Below are 26,881 nucleotides of genomic sequence, written 5' to 3'. Positions count from 1 at the left end.
TTCTGTCTTCCTGGGGAAGCCAGGGATTGTTGGTGTTTCCCTGTTACTGCCCTTCTCAGTTCCCTCCCGATGCTTCTCCATTGCCTTACTTCCATGCTCTGAGCCTGGCTCTGCCCTTTCCTTGGGGTGTTTGTTTCTGTGCCTTAGCTGGCCAGGAGTGCCAGCACTCTGAGGGGAGAGGGGTCTTGGCTTCCCGGAGCTCCAAGGGCTCCTGATAAAATTAACTTTCTCTGGGTTGAACTGAGTATGCTTTGAGGCAGGGACCTTGAGACTAGGATGGAAGGATCCAGCCAGGGGGCTGCAGGCTCCCCCATCTCTTTCTGTTTCCCTGCTGTCTGGGTGCCCCCGCGACTGGGTCAGATTGTTTTCAGGATGTGGCCTTCAGAATAGCCGGCTCCCAAGGCCCTTTTGCCAGCCCTGAGGGTTACTGTTGTTTCAGAGGACCCTGCTCTCTGAGGGGGGAGGGGCCAGGGCTTCCTGGAGCTCTGAGGGCTTGTGATAGAATTAACCTCAGACTGAGTATGCCCTGAGGCAGGGACCTTAGGTGAGACTCAGATGGAAGGATCTGGTCAGGGGGTTACAGGCTCCTCCTGTCTCTCTCTGTTTCCCTGCTGTTTGGGTGCCCCCTCAACTGGGTCAGGTTGTTTTCAGGAAGTGGCCTTCAGGATAGCCGGCCCTGAGGCTTTGAGGTTCCTTCTGCTGCCTCGGACTCAGCACTCTGGGTTGGGGGGATGGGTCCTGGGACCTTCCTTCTGCCTACCCCTTAAGTCTGAGTGATCTTGTGTTCTGGCTTTTGGGGGGGCCGTACCTTTTGATCCAGGTCCAGGTCCAGGAGGAGGATTCCTGGGATCTATGCTGTTGTTTATTTTGAATTTTGGTGTCTTAGGAGCATATAGTTTGAGTTCGGTAGGGAAGGGTTTCCGGAGATCTGAACTTTAGCTTTCTCTAAGCTGCCATCTTGACCGGAAGTCAAGGTTTAATTTTTTTTAAGAGAATGATTACAATGAGCAGATACCTCCAAATTTCTAGGAGGCAACTTGAATTGATAAATTAATTTAGGAAATTATGAAGTAGAGGCAGGTTCTTAAGGTGTTTACTGGGAAAAAACCACAATTGGCAGTGGGAAATGGGCAACAATCACTCTTTAATAAGGCACAGAGAAGTGGGGAAAAACTAGAGAGGCAGATGATGGCCATGGGGAGAGGAAATGAGCTGATGAAGGAAAGCCAGCAGTGTAGGCGAGAGTATAGGGAAAGGAAGGGGCAGAGAATATCACTCACATCACCATGGTTTAGATTTGGGATCCCTCTGCACAGATCTGATGGAGAGGGATGAATGTTGAGGTGCACAGGAGTTTGAGGCCTCATTTTTATAAGTTTCCCCCCCTTTTTTGGGAAACAGACTAATTTCTATACGTGCCCATTTGTGGCTAGTTCATCCAGATTGTCTCAAAATTTTCGGTGAAAGCTCAAAATCGTCACTTGAAAGGCATCAGCATTTTTTGATGTTCTGTTGCTTTAGGAAGTCTGGAATTTATATGGAATTTACATAGCATAGGACCAGAACCCTGATAAACAGTGCCCAGATGTTTTCCTCTGATTCTGCACATATTACCAGGATGTGGATTTTAATTTTTATTTAATACAATTTGTAAATTATGCTCCTTTGATTTGAGGATGGCTTGCATGTGACTTCCAGGTTCTGTTTTGGAATCTTATTTCCTACTATTGTCCATTTATATTGGCTGCTTGTAAGCTTGCCTACTCTGTTGACTAGAGAGGGGAGGCAGTGGTCAGGGGGACCAGAACAAGATTCACTTTTAATACAGAACTAAAGCAATGCTCAAAGGAAAAATCATGCCTCTGAAAGTATAAATGAATAAAATTAAAAGGATTAATTAACTGAACAGGCAATTTAAAAAAGAAAAAACTCAAAATAAGCATGAGTGGAAATCTTGAAAGTGTGTAGAAAAATATAAAATCAAGAAGACGAGAGAATTAACTAACACACCTAGTAGTTGTTTGAAGAGATGAGATGGGTGTAATTGAAAAAAAAATGTCTATAATTTGATTTTAAAAGAGAGAAAGGGAAAGTGGATTTCTCAAATAAAAGATAACAAGGCACAATGCTAAATCACAGAGAGGAGAAATAGGAATTGTTATAACTTTTAATATAAAATTATATGCTAGTACAACTGAGAATTTTTTTAAATGGAGGCTTAGCTACCAAATATAAAATAAGAGAATTAATTGGATATAAAATAGAAATAATATAATATAATAAAATATAAAAAAGAAATAACTTGACTGGCATCATGGTTTTAATCTAATGTAAGGAAATAAAATTGAAAGAGCTTTATAGGAACTATGAAAGAAAGAATCGTATGTTCCTACTGGATTTATTGGTGAACACTATAAAACTTTTGAAAGATAACTTACAATGCTACAGAAATTATTTTTAAAAGTGAGAAAGAAGGCAGCCTACCAAAATATTCTTATATGATAAAGATTACTGATAAAAACCAGGGAAGAATAAAGCAAAGAACTATAAATTAAATGACTACTGAATTTTAAATAAAAATGTAAATAAGTTCTCAACAAAAAATCTACACCAGTGGTTTTGTCAAACTCAAACAGAGATTGGGCCACTAAACCATACATCAGCATTCCTGCAGGCTGCATGTTGCCTTAGAAAAACCACATATTCACATTGTCTAAATTGTATTCTCTTTTTGTTAAATATTTCCCAATTATATTTTAAATTGGTTCAGGCTGAACAATTTTGTGGGTCACAACCACATGTTTGATGACACTGTTTTACTGTCATATTTTCAAGAAGTTATTTACTCTGATAAACTTAGATTTATACAAGGATGTGACAACATTAAAATATTAGCATCATTCATCATATTAATAAAACAACTTCCCCACCTCTAAAACACATGAACATGTGACAAGTTAAATAAAATGAGACAGGCATGAATGATGAGTTATTAATCCTCAGTAACAAATGATAATAGGAGAAAGATACTAGCAGATGATTATGAGAAGGTGGCAGAATAAGAATTTCCTGGCTCTCCCAAATAATCTAAAATAATGTGGACTTTTGGGCAACAGAAATAATCACAAGTTGGGGGCAAAGCAGTGGTCCAACCTAAGACAATTTAGGGGATGCTAGGAAAGATCTGGGGGGTAGAGGAGCCTGGGAATCAACAAATAAGTCCTGGGAGCAGCTAAGCTTCAGGGACTTTCACTCCACAGATGAGGCATCTGATCAGAAGATTGCCCAGGAAGACCCTCTACTGGTGCTGCACACAAGGTGCAGGCACACTGAGCAAATGAGGCTGCAGGCAAGGAGGGACAAACACACCTATATGAGTGCAGTGGCAGAGGAGTGAGTCTTGTTGGCTGTGGTTCTTCCTGGGAAAGCAGAGACTCCTGCTTTTGGTTGTGGAGCAGAGGGGTGACTCAACCCTGAGGGGCCCCAAAGAGCATTTGTCATGGCAGTGGTGCTGTGGGCTCTGGTCCTATCTCAGGAACAGAGAAGAGCACCTGAAGTCACTATGTTGTATACATTAAAAAAAATCTAAAATCCCAACACTGTATGAAAGTGAGAGGCTAGATTAAAGTAGTTGATGCAAAAAATAATAAAAAGAAAAAACAGAACTTCCCAGCTGTGTGACCCTGGGCAAGTCACTTGACCCCCATTGCCTAGCCCTTACCACTCTTCTGCCTTGGAGCCAATACACAGTATTGACTCCAAGAAGGAAGGTAAGGGTTTAAAAAAAAAAAGAAAAAAACAGAAGTTGCCACTATGGTCTCAGAAAAACAAAAACAAAGAAATAAAGATTCATAATGTGCAGAAAAGGAAACACAGAAATGAATTTCCACTTAATGGAACCAAATGCAGTGAAGGAATATCATGACTAGGTATATTGAAAAAAGTATTGGGATATTTGTAGAATGTCTGTTCTATAGTCATATGTTCACTTTGACCAAGTTGGATCTATATTAGAGATATGAGCATGATTTAACATTAGAAAAATATTAGCATAATTCGTCATATTAAAACCCCCCCAAACCCCCATCCTGAGATACATAAAAAGGTACAGGAATAAATGAGAAATTATTAATGTGATCCTGAATAATAAGTTAGCTAAAAAAATAAATCAGAAAAATAGTTGCATGAAGGAGAATAATAAGACTAGAAACCAACCCCAAATTTCTGGAATATATCCTTGGAGGGAAAAAAATCCTGTCTTTGAAAACATGTTAACAAAATTAGGAATAGAGGAATAATAAATACAACTAGCCATTCATTAACAAGAAATGAGTAAATAAAATTAAGACAAAAGAAGTGATCTTGAATATCAGAGGGAGAACTAGACAAAATATAAAAGAAAATGTTAGAATTCTAAGTTTCTTTGAAAGGATGTGCATAATTGCAAACTAATCCTAAAGACAAAGGAAGGAAATTATATGGTCAAAAAGAAACACAAACAGGGCAAAATCACAACAGAAAAATAGAAGACAGTGTTATAACTGAGTCTTCACAATTACATGTCAACACAACCAAGAGTTTAAAAGAAATGGAGGTTTAACTATGAAAACATAAAATAGCAGTATTATAGAACATGAAAGGGGTAGTAGCATGGTGGCTCAGTGGCTAGAGAGCCAGGTCTGGAGATGAGGATCCTGTGTTCAAATGTGACCCCAGATACTTCCTAACTGTGTGACCCTGGGCAAGTCACTTAACTCCCAATTGCCTAGCCCTTACCACTCTCTTGCCTAGGAAATGATACTTAGTATCGATGCTGACAGAAGGTAAGGGTTTTATAAAAATAAAAAAGAATAGAACATGAAAACAAGACCTAGTGTCAGAAAACGAAACTGAATTAGCTTCATTTTTGTTTTTAAATCCATACCTTCTTTCTCAGAATTGATACTGAATATCAGTTCCAAGACAAAAGAGCAGTAAGGCTAAGCAGTGGGGGCTAATGACCTGCTCAGAGTTACATAGCTAGGAAGTAAGTGTCTGAGGCCAGATTTGAGCAAAGGATGTCCTGTCTCCAGGCCTGGATCTCTACACACTGAGCCACTTAGCTGTTGCCCGAGTGACCTTTAAAGGAACTATGGGAAAAAATCCCAGTACAGATGGATTTCTGGGCAAATGTCATCAGACTTTGAAAAAACATAAACACGTTACAAAAAAATATTCTGCAAAATTCTTTTATGATAGAATCTTTTTAAAAAGTAGGTGAAGAACAATGATAAACTCCTATTTATAAATGTTGCTATAAAATTGAAATAATACATAGTAAAATGGCTACTTCATGTTATCTAACAAATTATTCACTCTGATCAACTTGGATTTATTTTAGGAATACAACAATGACGAAGCAGCAGGAAAAACATTTAACATGATTAAATTTTTAAAAACATCAGCTCTAGGCACCTAATTACTGAGATATAGAAAAAGCCTTCGAGAAAGAACAATGCTATTTTGGGCTGGAAATCCTATAAATCATGGGAAGAAAAAGGAGATACTTTGAATCTGATGAGTGTGTGTGTACCTTTATCTCTACAAATATATGTATATATAATGGTAACATTATTTCAAATGGAAAAGCACTTCGAATTGTGCTAATACATACAGGAATTAAGCAAAGATGCCTTCCCCCTCTTCCCACCTCTAATTTGCTACTCTTCTTAGACATGGTTCTGGAAATTCGAATGCTAGCGATGAGACAAAAAAGAAAATTAAAGACCTAAGCGTAAATAAGGAGAGGAAAAATATATCTATTTAGTGACAATATGGTCCTCCTCCTCACATACTGAGAAAGCAAGCAATATGATGGTCAATTATACTTATGAAGCTATGCTAAATGTTTCCATATTAGCCATAGTGAAAAAAGAAAAATAAAGTAAAAAAAAACTGTCGATCAATCTGTACTCAGAGATCATCAGTTCTCTCTTTCTTTAAGGCTGATAGCTTTTTTTCAATATGGATCATCATATTGATCAGAATAACTAAGTCCTTCATAGTTGATCATCGTATGGTATTGTGGCTGTGAATGATTTCCTGGTTCTGCTCACTTCACTCTGCTTTGATTCACATAGGCTTTCCCAGATTTCTCTGAAATTATTCTGCTTGTCGTTTCTTATAACACAATAGTATGCCTTTCCAACCAGATAGCATGGCTTTTTAAATTATTCCTCAATTAATGCTATCCTTCAGTCATTTCAGTTGTGCCTGACTCTTTCTGACCTCATTTGAGGTTTTCTTGGCAGACACTGGAATGGCTTGCTATTTTCTTCTCCCACTTATTTTAACAGATGAGGAAACTGAGGCAAACAGGGTTAAATGACTTGCCCAAGGTGTCATAGCTAGTAAGTCTCTGAGGCCAGATTAGGACTCAGGAAGATGAGTCTTCTTGACTCCAGTACCAGTGCTCTGTCTCCTGTGCCATTTAGTTTCCCCAATCAATAGGCATTCCCTAATTCTTTGCCATCACAAAAATAGCTGTGTTAAATTTAAATTAATATCCAACAACTCCAAGTATTATATTTTATATGATTTATTAATAATCACTTGAAGTAGAAGAAATAAAATAATAAAAGTATGAAAGCTTAAGTAAAGCCACTTGAGTAAAATTCTACTGCTTGGCACTCACTCAGTCTCCACCAGCTGCCTTCCAGAGAACAGAGAGAGAGGGTGGAGTTACATTCACCACTTTATCTCCAAAATGTAAGGACCTAAGGTGAGTGTGAAAATGGGATGCTGGGAAAGAGAGTCCTGAGGAGCAAATTCTAATTACATAGCTACCATAAATATTTTTCTACATATGGACCCCTTTCCTTTGATCTCTTTGGGATATAGATATACTACTGGCAATACTGAGTCAGAGGGTATACATAGTAGAGCAAAACTATTTTCAGATATGAAGTATTGTTTTAACAGCAGAAGCAGATAAAACTCAATATTATAAAACCAATGGAGGGAAAACCAAGTCTAATGATAAAAAAATCTAAATATGGATGGATGAAATACTGCAGCAAAACCCAAGCATATGCTGTCTACCCCCAAAATAAACAAAGGCAGACACTCAGACAGACCTCTCAAATAACCATACAGAATGAAAATGAGAGACTGGATCAAAATGAGCAATGGAAAAAGGAATAAAAAGAATTACAACCATGGTATCAGACAAATAAAAATAAACATTCATAATATCCAGAGAGAGAAAAACACAGAAATTACTTTCTATTCAAAGGCACCAAAGACAGTGAACAAATATCAATACTAAACATAGTATAATTTCTAAATTCTAAAGGTAACAGGTAACCAAATTACAAGAAGACATAGAAGCAACAAAATAATTGCAGGACACTTTAATATTTATCTCTCAAAGACAAACAGAAAAATCAAATGTAGAAATGAAAAAAATCTAATTATAATGTTAGAACTAAATTGTTTCTGTCATCTAAAGAATGGGAGCATTAATGATAGGTTTTTTAGTAATAGATGATATATGTACTATATATCAGGGCACAAATAATTTAAAAGGAATGGTAAAAAGTAGAAGGTATAAATGCATATTTGAGAATTGATAATATAAAAATAGCCATTAATAGAGGGGATGCAAGTAAAACCAAACCAAATGGAGCTTTAATCATAACATCCTGAAAAATGAGTTGGCCAAAGAACAAGTCATAGAAACAAATTCATAATTATGTGAGACGTTATAATGGCAATGGAAAAGCATTTCAAAATGTGTGGGATGCAGCTAAGGGAGTACTCAGGATAAATATCTTTGAAAACATTTATAAGGAGAGCAACTGTGAACTGAACTGACAAATAAATTACAAAATCAACAAAAGAACAAACTCAAAATAAACACAAAAGGCAATTGTGAAAATCAGAAGCAAAAATAGCTAAAATATTAAAAAAGACTATAGAATTATTCCAGATAACAATTGTTAAAGTTGTTTCTATGTGTAATTGAAAAAATATTTAAACTGAAAAGTTATGAGGAACAGAGAAGATGACATTCAAAGCAAAGAAAAAAAGACTAGAATTGACATGCCAAATTAAAAAAAAAATTCTTTAAAAAGATGGTGACATTTGAAAAAACTTTTAGCTAATCTGATCAGAAAGAAGCGGGAAGGAAATAAAATTCTTGGAATTAAAATGATCAAGGTGAAAACACAACAAAGGAGATATAAAGACTTTTCGTTATCTCAAGTATACGTTAATTACCTGCTGACACAACTGAGAATTTAAAAAGAAATGGAGGTTTCTCTATCAAAATATAAAATGACAAAATGAATAGGATACAGAATCAAGATCTTAGAGAATCTAAAGTCAGAAAATGAGACTGAATGAGCTTTAAAGAAATTATGAAAGAAAAAAAGCATCTAGTCCAGAAGGATTTATGAGTGAATATTATCAAACTTTCACAAAGCCATTAATGATAGTACAAAAATATTCTCAAAAGATGAGAAGGAAAGGAGTCTACCAAAATCATTTTCTCACACTCCAGATAAGCAATAGGGAAAGAATAAAGGAGAAATATAAACTATATTACTATAGAATATTAATTAAGATCATTAAAATCCTTACAAAGTACCACAATATATATGATAAATTATTCAATATGACCAAGTCATATTTTTACTAGGAATACAAAGATGATTCAACATTAAGAAAATACATAATTTATCATATGTTTAAAAATTGTCATCAAACCTCATTATTATAGGACCAACATGCAAAAACCCTTTGAAAGTTTCCATGTTGGAAACTCTCTTTTTAATCCAATAGAGAATATATTTCTAACCAAAAAGCAGCATTAAATCCAATGGCAATATATTAGAGCAATGCTCAATAGACTCATGAATGAAGCAAAGATTGCTCCCAACATTTCTTACTATTACTTGAGATGTTTCTAGAAATGCTAGTACTAACAATAAGGGAAAAAAGTCAAAGATGTAAATACAATAATAGAGGATGCTTTAATGCCCATCTCCTAAATGAGCTTTAAAGGAACTACAAAAGTAAGAAATATCTTTTTCAGATGGATTTATAGAATAAAATATGAAATATTTAAAGAATTATTTAACATACTATAGACATCATTTTAAAAAGTGAGATAGGAGATAGTCTACCAAAATATTTTTGCATGATATATATTACTGCTTAAAACATGGATAAATAAAGGAAAGAAAAAGAACTGTGGACAATATGAATAATGAATATTAAATATATTTAAGTAATAACCCAACAAAAAAAAAGCATAGCAGTGGTAATGGGGCCACTAAACTGTACATTAGGTAGGATCCCTTAAGGCTGCACGTTGATTTAGAAAACCACAGTCACATTATCTGTGTCCTCTTGTATTTGTATTCATTTTATTAATTATTTTACAGTTATATTTTAATCTGGTCCAGGCTGCACAATATTGCAGGCTGTACATCTGTTTTTGATACCTCACATTTACTGTAGTATATACAAGAAATTGTTCATTGTTGTGAAGTTGGATTTATATGAAGGACACAGGATGATTTAACACTAGAAAAATAATTTTATATAAATTCATCATATTAAAAAAGAACAAAAACTCCACCTCTAAAACACATGATTATATGGCAAGATACATTAAACATTTCTGAACAAAAATGATGATTTATTAACATCATTCTGATAAGTGTGTTAAAGAACAATCCTAGAAAAATAATTATATGCAAGAGGCAATAATAAGAAAAAAAGCCTTAATTTGTATAAAATAGCTAAAAGTCTTCAAGGAGAGGGAAAAAAATCAGGTCTGAGACATAATAGTAGTGAAATAAGAAAATAGGGGTATAGTGAATATAACTTGATATTTAATAACTAGAAAATAAACTAAAATGAGGTCAAAAGAAGGAATTTTGAATATCAAAGGAAAATAGCTTAAAAAAAGAAAAGAAAAAGACAATAGAATACTCAAGCAAAGCTAAAGGTTCTTTGAAGAGTGTAGGAATTGGAATAATATTTCTATCAATTCTTACAAGAAATATGTGTAATTGAAATCAGTTTGACTAATGGAATCCTAAAGACAAAGGAGGGAAATCAAATGGTCAAAATTAAACTTTAACAAGGCAAAATCACAACAGTGAAAGAAAGAATTGTTATAACTAAGTATACAAAATTTCATTTTACAACCAATTATTCAAAAGAATGGATGGCCTAGCTACAAAAAATATAAAATATCAGTATTAATAGAACATGAAAACAAGATCTTAGACCAGGGGTCCCAAAACTTTTTACACAGGGGGCCAGTTTACTGTCCCTAAGACTATTGGAGGGCCGGACTATTAAAAAAAAACAAACAAACAACTATGAACAAATCCCTATGCACATTGCACATATCTTATTTTAAAGTAAGACACCAAAAATGGGAACAAATACAATATTGAAAATAAAATAACAAGTAAATTTACATCAACAAACTGACATCATAATGGCCCCAATAATAGGGGCCATTATGTTGTGCATCTAGGGGGCCTGTTTCCCTGAAAATAAGACACTGTCTTATATTAATTTGACCCCCCAGACCAGGGGGTGTTTTATAAAACGTCCAGTGGCAGTGGTGGGCTTCTCACAGTAGAGGCCCACCACTGATGTCACAGGCCAGATCACTGCTACCTGATGCCTGGATGTACTGGAGGTGGTGCTGGGCCTGTGACACTGTATATTGCTGTCTGGGATAGTGGAGGCTGCAGCGCTGGCTGGGATGGGCCAGGCCCATCACTGCCACCAATATACCGGGCAGCAGTATACACAGTACGGAATCCCCTCCCCCAGATCGCCGCTCACCATGCTGACGTCTTCCATTGTGCAGCCACAGAATCCTTTGCATGGAGCCTTGTTCTCATTCAGTTACTCTCAGAACAAGGTGCCACGCAAAGGATTATATCACTGGAAGTAGTACTGTACATGAGCAATGCTGCACTTTGTGGCGCCTCCACATACAGTGCTCCTCTCACTGACCACCAATGAAAGAGGTGCCCCTTCCAGAAGTGCAGCAAGGGACAGAAAAATGGCCTCAGGGGGCTGCATGTGGTCCACAGGCCGTAGTTTGGGGACCCCTGTCTTAGACTATCAAATATCAGAAAATGAAACTGAATGAGCTTTCAAGGATCAATGAAAACAAGTCCAGATTCTGATGGATTTATGGGTAAATACTATTAACCTTTGTAAGAATTTTCATATTACAAAATTTTTTTAAAGAAAGGAAATAGTGTACAAAATAATTTTATGAGAGGGGTCTTCATTCCCACTCTCCCCCAAATAAGGAAGAATAAAAAACAGGGGCACTGGGGCGGATGGTAATTAACTCAGATAAGGAACTGAGAAATGTGTACCTGTGTTGGGAGTATTTCAGGGGGAAGGCATTTGTCAGCTTTTTATTTATATCTAGCTTTTTTATTAGATTTTTTCTCACCTTACCTGTTTAGAGTAGAGAGGTCCATGAAAAGACCTAATGTTAATGCTGTTTTAATAATCTAATATCCTTAGATTGTTTTTATTCCCCATTTGGAAGGCATAGAGAGGGTTTTTTGACAATCATTCCCCATTCCTGGTAGGAAATCTTAATAAAGGAAACAAATAAAAGAATACAAAAACAAATGGAGGAAAAAAACAAGACTAAGGATCAAACATGTAAATATAAATGGATGAAATAGTGCAGGAAAATAAGAAAGTAAATGGATAAGAATCAAAATCTAACAATATACTATATACAAAAAAATCTAAAATATACACAGAATGAAAATGAGAGGCTACATCAAAACTGACTACAAAATACAGGTGATACAAAAAGTAAAAGAAAAAAACAGGATTCGTTACAAGGATATGAGACAAACACAACTAAAGATTCAAAATGTCATGATAGAAAAACACAGAACCACTAAAATTGTTAGAAAGATCAAGTCTTTAATCAGGACAAGGGAGACCGAGTTCCCAAGGCTACCACACAGAGTCATGAACATATATCATGCAGAGTCATGCTCTGGGACTCTGGGAGCAATATCTCTGGGGAAATGCATCATGAATGGGAATGTCCATCATGGAAATTTCCAATGAACTGAAGAACTTGGGGTCTAAAGGAAAAGAAGAACAATTTAAAGAATTTGGAATAGGGCAAACAAATCAGAACAGGTGATCAGGAGTCAGCCTGTGGGATAGACTAGTATTAGAGTGTTGTTGTTGTTGTTGTTATTTTTAAACCCTCACCTTCTGTCTTGGAATCAATACTGTCTATTGGTTCCAAGGCAGAAGAATGGGAAGAGCTAGGCAATGGGGGTTAAGTGACTTGCCCAGGGTCACACAGCTGGGAAGTGTCTGAGGTCAAATTTGAACCCAGGACCTCCCATCTCTAGGCCTGGCTCTCAATCCACTGAACCACTCAGCTGCCCCCATATTAGAGTATTATTAGCAAAACTATTTTCAGGTAAAAAGAACTGACTTAACAGAAGGGGAAAAATCAAAATGGAGGAAAACAGGCATAATAATGAGAATAAATTTAATATGAGTGCATTAAATAATACAATAAAATGAAAAAGAATGTGTGAGAAACCCAATCTGAGCAATCTGCTGTGTACAAGAAAACCATCTAAAATACTCAAACAGAATGAAAACGATAGGTTTGATCAAAACTTACTAAATAACACATGGTACAAAAGTAGCCAACATTGCAAATATCTAAGAATTACTGTATCAAATTAGATAAACACTGAAATTACTTTAGGCTTAGAGACTCAGTAGACCAATATCAGTAAAAGCATCTAAATCCCAAAGGTGAATATTAACATGATTAGAATAAGACTTAGCCATACATAGGTTTGGGATGCTTTAGTGTCCATCTCTTTAATATAGAGAAATATATAAGAAAGATGAATGAGAAAGAAAAATATAAAAAGGAATAAAACATTGTTGTGGCTAAAAGACCTGTGATATACTTTGAATGAGAACATTAAACAGAGATATTATAAAGAAATATTTGCAAAGCAGAAATTGCAAACACTTCCTTTACAGGTGAAAATACAACAAAAATCATAATTAATATAGGGGAGAAAGAAAAATATCTAGTCTCAATGAAGAATTAATAATGACAATATGCACAATGAATGGGTTAAAAATTTTATCAAAGAGAGAAAATTAATGTGAAAGAGAATGATTGGGGGGCAGTTTGATGGTTTGAGATGCTACATTCAAATTTGGGCTCTGATCCTTCCTAGATGTGTGACCCTGGGTAAGTCACTTAGCCCTCATTGCCTAGCCCTTACTGCTCTTCTCTGTTGGATCAATATACAGCATTGTTTCTAAGATGGCAGGTAAGGTTTTTTTTTAAAGAGAATGATGATGATGAGCAAATAACCCAAAATTTCTGGGAGGCAACTAAAGCCTTTTTAAAGGTAAAATCATATTACTGAAAATGTGAATTAATAAAATTAAAAAGAGCAGATTAATGAACTGAACAGGCAAATTTTAAACAAAGTCAAAAGGAAACAAACATGAGAGGAAATCTTGAAAAGAATAGAAATATATAAAATACAAAAAACAAAAAGATGAGAGAATTCACAAGGACAACCAAGAGTTCTTTGAGAAGATAAGTGTAACTGAAAAAAACAAACTTTTAGCTAATCTGATAAAAAAAAGATAGGGAAGTCAAATTGGAAAAATAAAAAATAACAATGCAAGTTCATAGCAGAGAAGAAATAGTATTATTATAGCTTAGTAATACAATTACATGCTAGCAAAATGGAGAATTTAAAGTAAATGGAGGCTTATCTACCAAAATATACAATAGCAAAATGAATAGGATATGAAATCGAGATCTTACACATTCGAATATCAGGAAATAAAATTGAATGAGCTTTTAAGGAACTACAGAAACTTCTGCTCCTGATGGGTTTATGGGTGAATCCTTTGAACGTTTGAAAGAATCATTTATTACACTATAGAAATTACTTTAAGAAATGAGATAAAGGGCAGTCGTTTAAAATCCTTTTATATAATAAATGTTACTGATAAAAAATACAGAGAAGAAAACAAAGAACCATAGGCCAAATGATTAATGAACAGATTAAAAAATAGTTTTAGTAAGGGTTCAACATTTTCAGGCATGTCCATGACTCCAGTTGAGGTTTTCTTGGCCAAAGTATGGGAGCGCTTTGCCATTTTGTTCTCTAACTTATTTTACAAAGGAAGAAACTATGTCAAACAGAGTTAAGTTACTTGCCCAATAAATATCTGAGGGCAGATTTGAACTCATGAAGGCTGAGTCTTTCTGACTCCAGGCCGGGCATTCTACTCACTGTGTCCACCTAGCTGCTCGCTAAAAGGTATCTAAGAATCCCTGCAAACCCCAGTTTACCTAGGAAAACATATCTTTACATCATCTAGATTCTCTTGTATTTTTATTCATTTTGTTAGATCTTTCCCTATTACTTTTTAATTTGGTCCAGGTTGCATAGTATTGCAGGCTACAACTGTGTTTGAGACCCTTCTTCTATAGTAATATATTTAAGAAATTATTCACTATAACGAAGTTGGATTTAAACGAGGGATATAAGATTGATTTTACATTAGAAAAACATTTAGCATAATATATCCTACAAAAAAGAAAAAATCGATCTCGAAAACACTCTAAAATTTTTAAAAATAAAATTATATAAGATGCATAAAATGATATAGGCCTAAGGAGGGAATTATTAATGTGATCTTGAATAATAAATGAGTTAAAGAAAAAATTATAGAAAAGAGCACAATAATAAGACATAACCCCAAATTTCTGTGATATAGCTAAATCCATACTTATGGAGAAAAAATTATGTCTCTGAAAACACATATTAATAAAATGAAAAATAAAGAAATATTAAATGTAACTGTTATTCAATAACAAGAAAATTAAGAAAACAAAATAATGTCAATCTGATCATCAGAGAAGAAATAGGTAATATTAAAAAGAAAAAGCCAATTGAATGCCCCAACAATGTTTCATTGAAAAGATGTGCATAACTGAAACCCCTTTAACTAAACTTATGTTAAGATAAAACCAAATGGTCAAAAAGAAAATTGATTCAGGCAAAATTACGTCAAAATAGAGCATTGTTATAACTTAGTATACACAATTAAATGCTGACACAACAGAGAATTCAAAATAAAAGGTTTTGCTACAAAAATGAAGAAGAGAAAATAAGATCTTAATGGCAGAAAATGAAACTGAAAGAGCTTTAGAGGAACTATGAAAAAATGTCAAATCCAATGGATTTATGAGCACAAGGTGGCACAGTTGTTAGAGTATCAGGTCTTGAGTCAGGAAGATTCATCTTCTTGAATTCAAATTTGTCATCAGATGATTACTACTTGTGTGACCCTGGGAAAGTCATTTAACCCTTGTTTGTCTCAGTTTCCTCATTTGTAAAATGAGCTAGAGAAGGAAATGGCAAACAACTCCAATATCTTTACCAAGAAAACCCCAAATAGGATCACAAAGAGTCAGACATGACTACATAACACCATCACCATCATCAAACTTTTAAAGAACAAGTAAATATATTACAAAAATTATTCTAAAGACGTGGGAAAGGAAATAGTCTACAAAATGCTTTTACAAGATAACATCTTCCTCACTTCCAACTTGGCAAGTATAAAGCATAAAAGAATGATAATAAACTATATTTCTACAGAATGTTGATATGAAATTTAAATAATATCCTAGCAAAAAACTTCTAGAATGATGTCCAATAAACTATACACCAAAAACCAAATTAGATTTATAAGAGATATACAAAGATGAATGAACATTAGGAAAAAAAAATCTAACATTATACTAAAAGAAACAAAATGCAAGTTCTTAATTGCATGATTATTTGAAGAGATACAGAAAAGGCCTGTGAAAAATTACAAACCTCATTTGTGCTGTAAATCCTACAAAATATAGGGAGACAAAGGACATTTTTTGGAATCTGACAGTGTATTCATTTATATATATATATAGTATTTATATATATATTATGTATTTTTATTTTGAAACCTATATCTCAAAACAAAATGTAGTATTATTTTAAATGGTAAATCATTAGAAGTATTCTTAGTACATAGAGGAATAAAGTAAGGATGCATTTCCCCTTCCCATCTCCAATTTCCCATTCTTCTTTGACATAGCTTGGGAAATTCTAGTATTAGCAAGAAGACAAAAGAAAGAAATGAAAGATCTAGGTGTATACAAGAAGATACACAAAGTGTATACAAAAAATCATACTGTTTAGCATCAATATGGTCATTAACTTAGAATGTGAAATTCTAAATGGAGAGAAAAAGTTAAATAATAAAGGTAGAAAAGCAAAGGAAAACATCCTGGAAAGGAAAACAATGAAAGTGACAAATTGGGGGGTGAAGGGAAAGGTGATGAAAGACTATGAACTATTTACTTTATGGACAGGGAAAGAAAATAGACCAAAAAGGGGATGGATAATGACAGAGAGATGTATATAAAGGGATAAATAGAATAAAACCTTAAATAAATTCAGAGAATTTGGGATAATCAGACAAATCAGAGCCATTATTCAGGACAGAATCTTTGGGAGTAGACCATCATGAGAACATTAGGAGCAAAAATAATTAGGAGAGGAAGCAGATAAAACTCAAAGAACAAAAATTCTAAATAGGGGACAACACAAATGTAATGATTAGAAATTTAAATATGAATAGATGAAATTATGCAGCAAAATGAAAGGAAGAATTAATGGATAAGAACCATAATATAACTATATGCTGCATTAAAAAATCTAAAATGCTCACACAGAATGACAATGAGGGAGGTTAGATCAAAGTTGCCTACAAAATAGGTAAAGAAAAAGGCAAACATTACAATCATTTTATCAGGGAAAAAAATAAAGTTTCATTAGACCAAAAAAGAGAAAAATAGAAACTACTTTCCACTTAAACCAAATGAATGCATAATGCTAATACAAAGCATATATGCATAATAAAGCATTATGTCTAAATTCAAAGGGGAAAAATTAACTGAATTACAAGAACACAAATATAGCAACACAGTCATTTTAGTATACTTTAATATTCTTTTCTCAATTGTCCATCTCAAATGAAATGGACAACTCAAAAAGAAAGATAAACAGAAAAGAAAATATAGAACTAAAAAAAACCTCATTGATCTTTGAAAAGGTTTCTTACACTTTATAAATAGAAACATTAAATATTATATAAGGTTTTTAGTGCCAGATGATAAGTATACAAAACTAGAAGATATGCCAAGACACAGAGAAGAATTATAAATGGATGTGACAAAGTAGAAAGAGGTAAATATACATATATATTCTACCTGATAACAATTTTAAAAAATAATCATTTATTTAGGATTTAGAAGCAAATGTGGAGGATCATTCATGACATCATGAAAAATGAATTGGTTTAAGAACAAATCAGAGAAACAAATTGATATTTGTATGAAAAGTACATTAATAATGAAACCACATTCCAATGTTTCAAGAATGCAGCTAAAGCATCCTCAGAACAAAAATCTTTGAAAACATATAGAGGGGAATAATGTACAGAATAAATAAAGAGGGGAATAATGTACTGAGCAAACAAATTAAATAAAAATATCAACAAACAATCCAAAATAAATGCAAGAGTTAATTGGGAAAACCAGAAGTCATATAGCTAAAATGTAAAACAAAAAGACTATAGGCATACAGATTAAAAAGACTTTAACATGATGGTCAGGATTGTAAAACTTTTAGCTAATATGATCAGAAAGAATAAAAGAAATTAAGTTGCTAGAATAAGTAATGATCAAGGCAAAATTACAACCAAGGAGAAATAAAGAATTGTCATATCACCTTGTATACACACAAGCACATGTTAGCATAACTGAGATGTCAAAAGAAATGGAAACTTATCTCCCAAAATATAAAATACAAAATGAATTGAACAAGAAGTCAACATTTTATACAGTCTAATGTCAGAAAATGAAACTGAATGAGCTCTAAAGAATTTATGAAAGACACTGTGGTTCAGATGGATTTATGGGAAAATACTATTATGTTTTTAAATAAAAATTTATATTACATAAAGAATTCAAAATATAGAGAAAGAAGGCTACTATAATGATTAAAAACAAACAAACACATACTTGGGAAGACTAAGGAAGTATAGATTACACAATTTATTTATGTTGAATCAAAATAATTAAGATTTTTCAAAAGACTGCAGTAATATATCCAATAAATTATTCCTTACAACTAAGATAGTTTATAGGAGAGGAACAACAATAACTAGTAGAAAGAACATTAAACATAATTAGTTGTATTAAAAAATAAAAACACTTCCCCTAATTCAGATGATTGTGACAAGATATATTAAAAAAGACTTTGACAAAATATAGCAACCATTTATGCTAAAAAACCCTATAAAACACAAGAAAGAGAAAAAGGACAAATTTTAATGTGATAAAGAGTATATATCTTCAAATAATGGGTAGCATTATTTCCAATGTTAGAGTAGAAAGATTCCTAATAAATTAAAAAATAAAGCAAGGATGCTCCCTTCTTCCATGTTATTTGGCAGAATAGTTCCAGAAATGTTAGTGCTTGAAATAATCTAAAATTTAAAAATTTCAGGCACAAACATGGGTAAAACAAAGAAAAATTATTCTTGTGTTTACAAAATTGTTACTTAGAATTCAAAACTCAAAATTGAATGGAAATAAAGATAAGTAATATGGAGGGACAGAGGAAAGGAAAATTTTTCAGTAAGGAAAGCAGTGAAAGAAAATATGAAGGTTGGAAAGGTTGGAGGGAAAGGGGACAGGGAAAATTTATATCTACTCACATTCTTGGATTAGGAATGGAAATGGACAGAAATAGGAGCTGCACAGATACACATCTATTTACATACTGTTCCCTATGTGCCAGTTACTGGGCTAAGCACTTTCATAAATATTATCTCATTTGATCATTACCACAACTTTTTAAAGTGGGTGCTTTTATCGTCTCTGTTTTGCAGTTGAGGAAACTGAGGCAAATCAATTATGTGGCTTGCCCAGGTTCACAAAAGCAAGTATTTAAAGGCAGATTTGACATCAGTTCTTCTTGGCTCCAGGCCCAGCAAACCTATCCTTTGTGCCATCTAGCTGACCCATAAAAAGATAATGTAAATTCAAAGAATTTGGAATAGGATAAGCAGATTAGTGAAGGTAATCAGGTTGACTAGTATTATGGTGTTATTAAGAAAATTATTTGAAGGTAGAAAATGCTGAGTTAATAAAGGAAGGGAAGAATAAAAGAATAAATTGAGGAAAACACAAATATAATGAAGAGAAATGAAAATAGATGTGGATTAAATTACACAAAAAGAAAAAGAATGAATAAAATTCTTAAGCCTAACAATCTGCTATGTATATGAAATACATATAAAATACTGATACATGATGAAAATGAAATGCTGGAGCAAAACCTGTACTATAACATATGATTAAAAATAAAGACAAATTTCAGCCATGGTATCAGAAAAAGTAAAAATTAAGATTCACAATATCAAGATAAACACAGGAGCTACTTTACAGAAACAGTCAGTGAACTAGTATCAATACTCATATCTAAATTTAAAAAGGAAACATTAATAGGATTAGAAAAGAACAGAGAACAATATATTAGGTTTAGGATGATTTATTGTCCATCTCTCAAAGATGGGCAAATGTAAAAAAAAAAGATAAACAAGAATGAAAATGTGGAATATTGATGAAGCCGAAGGACTTCTGGTGTCTTCTAATTGGAAACCTTAAAGATTATATATGTTTTAGTACTTAATCTTAAATTTACCAAAATTAGAAGATATGTTGGACCACAGAGGAGTTATTAGGAAATGTTACAAAGCAAAAATTGTGAACATATCCATTACATGTGAAATATATTCAAAATAGTCTTTAATATAGGAAAAGGAAAGAAAAAAATCCAGACTCTATGGAGAATTAATAATGACATAATGGGGTTAAAAAACTTACCGAAGAGAATAAATCAATGTGAAAGAGGATGATAATAATGAGATAACATCCCCAAATTTCTAAGATACAACTAAAACAGTTTCTGAAAATATATATTAACTAAATTAAAAAGAGAGGATTAATGTACTGAATAAGCAATTAAAAAATAAAATCAACCAGGAAATACACCAAAAATAATCACAAGAGGAAATCTCAAAAAGTTGACAAAACAAATGAAATTTAAAAAGAATGATAGAATTCACAAACATAACGAATAGTTCTTTGATAAAATGGTCAAAATAAAAAAAATCTCATTTCTAATCTTATAAAAAAGATATGGAAATTAAATCACTAAAAGGGAAAATGGAGATAAAAATTTCAGCAGAAGAGAAATAGAAAAATGCATCATACGTAGCCCTGTATATACAATTACATGCTAGGACAAATGATAATTGAAAAGAAATGGAGACTTATCTACAAAATATAAAATAAGCCAATGAACAGGATATGAAATGAGGACCCAAAAATTTTAATATCAGAAAATGAATTTGAATGGGCTTTAAAGAAATTGCCAAGAAAGAAAACTGCTACTGTTGGGAGTATGGGCGGATATCATGAAACTTAAAAAAATCATATGCCACATTATAAAAATTATTTTTAAAAATGAGATAGAAAATGGTCTACCAAAGTCTTTTTAAATAATAAAGATTCCTGATACAAAAAGGAATCAAAGAAAAACCCTACAGACTGTATGACCATTGAATAGTAAAAATATAAGAGCCCAGCAAAAAGTCCACAATATCGGTTTTAAAACTAAAATATCATTAAGTAGACTAAAGCGTACATAAGGATCCCAGAAAGTGATATGATGCCTTGAAAAACAACATATTCACATTATCTATGTTCTATTCTATTTATATTTATTTTGTCAAATATTTCTGAATTACATTTTAATCTGGTTCAGGCTGCAAAGTATTGTAGGCCACAACCATATATTTGAAATCTTTAGTGTATATAAATATATTCAGTGAAGCTGGATTTATGCAAGGTATACAAAGGAGATTTAACATTAGAAACAAAATTGGGCATAATTATATTTTAAAAAACTACTTCTATAGCACATGATTATGTGACAAGAAGGCTTAATTGATGAATTATTAATGCAATCCTGAATAATAAGTGGGTAAAAGGACAATTATAGAAAAATAATTACGTGAAAGAGGACAGTAATGATGAGAAAACAACTCACAATTTGTGGGAAATAGCTAAAAGTCCTCAGGGAGAGGAAAAATAATATCTCTGAAAAAATATACTGAAAAACAAAGGAATAGCAAACTGACTCGGTCATTTGATAATAAGAAAGTTTATAACTAAAATGAAAACAAGACAGAATATTGAATATCAGAAGAGATATAGAAAATATAAAACCAAAAGATGATAGAGCTATAAAGGGTCTTTTAAAAGATATGTAGGCATCAACTAATTCCAATATTAAACAAATTATTTGAAATAATTGGTAAAGGAATTAAGCAACTATGGTACTGATACCTAAACTAGGAAGAGTAAAAATAGAGAAAAAAAATTACAGACCAGTCTCATTAATGAATATGGATGCAAAAATCCTAAATCAACTACTAGCTAGGAGACCCTGACAACACAACCCAAAGTTTACACATTGTGACCAGACAGGATTTATAACAGGAATGAAGGGATGGTTTAATAAAAAAAAAACTATTAACATAATTGATCATATTAATAATGAAGGTAATAAAAATCATATGATTATATCAATAGATGTAGAAATAGCCTCTGATGGGGGCAGCTGGGTAGCTCAGTGTGTTGAGAACTAGGCCTAGAGATGGGAGGTCCTAGGTTCAAATCTGGCCTCAGACACTTCCCAGCTGTGTGACCCTGGGCAAGTCACTTGACCCCCATTGCCTAGCCCTTACTACTCTTCTGCCTTGGAGCCAATACACAGTATTGACTCCAAGATGGAAGGTAAGGGTTTAAAAAAAAAAGAAAAAGAAAAAGCCTCTGATAAAATGCAGCATACATTCCTATTAAAAACAATGGAGGGGGCAGCTGGGTAGCTCAGTGGATTGAGAGTCAGGCCTAGAGACGGGAGGTCCTAGGTTCAAATCTGGCCTCAGACACTTCCCAGCTGTGTGACCCTGGGCAAGTCACTTGACCCCCATTGCCTAGCCCTTACTACTCTTCTGCCTTGGAGCCAATACACAGTATTGACTCCAAGACAGAAGGTAAGGGTTTAAAAAAAAAAACCAATGGAATGCATAGGTATACATTTTTCTTAAAGTGATAGGAAGCATCTCCTAAAACCATTAGCAATTATAACTTGTAATGGGAATCAGCTAGAAGCCTTCCCAATAAGATCAGAAGTGAAACAAGGATGCCCATTATCACCAATGTTATTAGAAACACTAGCAATAAGAAGAAAGAGAAATTGAAGGAAGGAGAATGGGCAACGAGGTAATAAAACTGTTTCTCTTTACAGATGATATAATGGTTGGAATATGTGGAAAACCCCAGAGATTCAACTAAAGAGTTAATTGAAACTATCAGCAATTTTAGTGAAGTAGCAAGATATAAAATAAACCCATTTTACTCATCAGCAGTTTTATGTGTTAGTAACAAAATCCTGCAAGAAGCTGTGAATTTCAAAACTAGATTTCCATATCACAAAGCATTAGAAAGAGATATTTCATTAAAAAAACCCACAGATAGAATGAAATACCTGGGACTTTATCTGCCAAAACAAACTCAGGAACTACATGAACATAATTATAAAACCCTTTTTGTGCAAACATTGTCAGATCTAAAGAAGTGGAGAAATATTAATTTTTCATGAATGGGAAGAGCCAATATAATTAAAATAACAATGCCACCTAAATTAACCTAATTATTCAGTGCCATCCTAATCAAATTACCAAAAAAAAATTCTAATTGAGCTAGCAAAAATAATAAAATTCAGTTGAACAAATGATCAAGAACAACAAAAGGATTAATTTTTTAAATTTAAAAAGGAGGCCTAGCAATTCCAGATTTTAAAGTGTGTTTATAAAGTAGTAATTATCAAAACTATCTGGTACCGGCTAAGAAATATACAGGTAGATCAGTGGAATAGAACAGACATATAACAAACAGTAAAAAATTATAATAACCTTGTATTTGGCAAAAATATAGATCCAGGCTTTTGGGATAATAAATCACTATTTGGTAAAAATTTCTGGGACAACTGAAAAGTAGTTGGGTATACACCAATATCTTATACCATTCTCTACGATAAGACCAAAAAAGATACATGATCTAGACATCAAAGGAGATATCATAAGCAAATTAGAACAGGGAACATATTACCTATCAGATTCATGGATAGGAGAGGAACTTACAAGTAAATAAGAGATGAAGAGCATTGTAACATATAAAATGGATAATTTTGAGTACATTAAATTGAAACGTTTTGTACAAATAAAGCAAATGTTGCCAAGATTAGAAGCAAAGCAGAAATTTTAGGGAAAAATGTCATAGAAGGTCTCTCAGATAGAGGTCTCATATCAAAACTATAGAAAGAACGCTGTCAAGTTTATGGGAATAAGTGCCACCCCCCCGATTGATAAATAGGTAAAAGACATGAACAGACAGTTCTTGGATGAAGAAATCAAAGCCATGTATATATATATAGGTACATGAAAAATGCCTTAAATCACTACTAAATAGGGAAATGTAAACCAAAACTCTTTTGAGATGGCAAATCACACCCATCAGATTGGCTAAAATGACAAATGTTGAAGAGAATGTGGAAAAGTGGGGACACTAATATACTGTTGGAGGATCTGGGAACAGATTCAACCTGTTTTGGAGAGCATTTTGGAATTGTGCTTAGAGAGCAATAAAACTGTGTATAGTCTTAGACCATGATGGATCTATTTCCCAAGGAGATCAGGGAAAAAGGAAAAGAACGTATATGTTCCAAGATATTCCTAGCAGCTCTCTTTGTGGTAGCAAAGAACTAGAAACCGAGGCGAAGCTCGTCAACTGGGAAATGGCTAAACATTGTTTCATATAACTGTGATAGAATACTACTGTGCCATAGGAAACAATGAACAAATTAATTAAAAAAACTTGGGGGGGCAGCTGGGTAGCTCAGTGAATTGAGAGCTAGCCCTAGAGACGGGAGGTCCCAGGTTCAAATCTGACCTCAGACACTTCCCAGCTGTGTGACCCTGGGCAAGTCACTTGACCCCCATTGCCTAGCCCTTACCACTCTTCTGCCTTGGAGCCAATACACAGTATTGACTCCAAGACGGAAGATAAGGGTTTAAAAAAAAAAACTTGGAAAGAACTACATGAGATAATGAAGAGTGAAATGAGGAAAACGCAGAGAATGTTATATACAACTACAGATTTAAGATTTGAAGAATCACTTGGGAATTCTCACCTTCAGAGAATGAAATGAGAAATGAAAACTCAAAAGTTATAATCTATAAAATTTTCCAGATGATGCCTTCTATGGTGTGGCAAGGGGAGGGAAGGCCTGAATAAAAATAAATATTTTTTAAAAAGATGTGCATTATTGAAACCTATTTAGCTAATCTAATCTTAAACCGAGAAGGGAAATAAAATGCTGAAAGTGGTACATGAATGAGACAAAATCACAACAGAGTCAAAGAGCTCATTGTTGTGACCAAGTATACATAATTTCATGATAGCAGAACTGAGAATTCAAAAGAAAGGGAAACAGTTACAAAATTATAAAATAGAAGTAACAATAAAACATGAAAACAAGATCTTAGACCATCTGATATTGGAAAATAATACTGAGTTTTGAAAGAACTACCAAAAAGCCTCATACGGATGGATTTATGGTAAATACCATCAATTTTTTTTTAAAACCCTTATCTTCTGTCTTGGAGTCAATACTGTGTATTGGCAGAAGAATGGTAAGGGCTAGGCAATGGGAGTCAAGTGACTTGCCCAGGGTCACCCAGCTAGGAAGTGTCTGAGACCCGATTTGAACCCAGGACCTCCCATCTCTAGGCCTGACTCTCAATACACTGAGCTATCTAGCTTCCCCCTACCGTCATATTTTTAAAGGATAACTAAATGATAGAAAGTTCAAAAGAATGTCAAAACACTAGGAAAAACATTTTGTATATTTGTATTATTTTATTATTTATATTGTATATTTAACATATTTTTATTAATATCCCCAAACTACCAGTTCTAAATCATTTGATTATTTGACAGGATATGCAAAAGGCCTTTGAAAAAACCCAGTGATCATTTGTGACAAAAATCTTATAAAACCTAGGAAGAGAGAGGCCATTTTGAATCTGATAGAGCAAATATATGTGTATATATTTATATTTAAAATATAATATATAATTTTTTGCATATACATATATAATTATATTTTTCCAATCCACTTTGCATTCTAAGTTTATGCCAGTATTGTCCCTAAATAGATATAATTTTGCGTCCTCTTTGCATGTTTAAATCTTTGATTTCTTTCTCTTGTGTTATTAGCACTAGAATTTCCCAAACTATATTAGAGAAAAGTGGGAAAGGGGAGTGTATCCTTGCCTTATTTAATTATTAGGAATATTTTTTGTGTTTTACCATTGAAATGTTACCTTTTAAAATACATACATAAACATACATATATCTTTCAAAAGAAATATACAGGATATAAAACAAAGATATATATACACATACATAAAGACGTTTATATATACATACACACATACAAAGATAGCAACACAAGTTGCAGGACACTATAATGTTCATTTCTCAAAGATGGACAGTTGCAAAAGAGAGATAAAACTGGAAATAAAATATAGAAATGGAACAACCATTGCTGTTCGAGTTGAAAGGTTTCTGTCAACATAGAATAGGAACATTAAAGATTATAAATTTTTTAGTGCCAGGTGATATGCAGTTACAAAGTAAACAGCTAAGACATATGTTGCACTTATGTTAAAATAAGTCATGAATATAAGAACTGTGAGCAAAATATAGAGGCCCAAATGAAGGATTAATGATGACATCCTGATAAACAAGTTGGCTCAAGAACAAATCATAAAAAAAACAAATGGGTAATTCTGTGAAAAAGAATAATGATGATGAAAAAACATCCTTAAATTTCTGGAATGCAGCAGAAGCAGTCCTCAAAAGAAAAATCTCATGTCTGAAAACATACAATAATAAAATAGAGGAACTCTGAACTAAACCGACAAATAACAAAAACATTTATAAAGAAATCAACCTTAACTAAATACAGAAAGGAAAAATTTAAAAATGTTAACTGAAGGCAAAATGTAAAACAAAAAGGACATACATTTGGCATGGAAAATCAAAAATCTTTTAAAAAATGGTGATATTTGATGGGAGGGAAAGAACCTGAATCATGGAACCATGTAAAAATATTCTAAATTAATTAATTAAATAAAAATTTCAATTAAAAATGGTAATATTCAAAAAACTTTTAGGTCCTCTGAACAGAAAGGTGAGGAAAGGAAATAAAATTGACAGAATAAAAAATTGATTAAGGCAAAATCACAACAGAATAGAAATAAAGACTGGTGGGCAAACAATTATTTACTAGCACAATTGGAGATTCAAAAGAAATGGAAGCTTATCTGCGAAAACGTAAAATAGTAAAATGAATAGGTTATCAAATCAAGACCTTATACAGTCTAATGTTAGAAAATGAAATTGAATGAGCATTAACGACCTACAAAAGAAAGAATCTCTGGTCCAAATGGATTAGTAGGTGACAAATATAAAACTCTAAAAAGAATTTACCACATTATGGAA

At 33.2% G+C, this 26,881-nt stretch overlaps 1 long non-coding RNA gene across 1 annotated transcript in view; it reads right to left on the bottom strand.

Annotated features, from left to right (window-relative positions):
* The window catches only part of LOC103092071 (uncharacterized), a 129,897-nt gene that overhangs the window by 64,683 nt on the left and 38,333 nt on the right, over window positions 1-26,881 (bottom strand). The gene's annotated exons all lie outside the window — the stretch shown is intronic.

The sequence above is a fragment of the Monodelphis domestica genome, chromosome X, assembly GCF_027887165.1.
Source record: "Monodelphis domestica isolate mMonDom1 chromosome X, mMonDom1.pri, whole genome shotgun sequence".
NCBI lineage: Eukaryota > Metazoa > Chordata > Mammalia > Didelphimorphia > Didelphidae > Monodelphis > Monodelphis domestica.
Note: the sequence above shows the minus strand (reverse complement) of the source record. Positions and strands in the feature narration are given on the sequence as shown.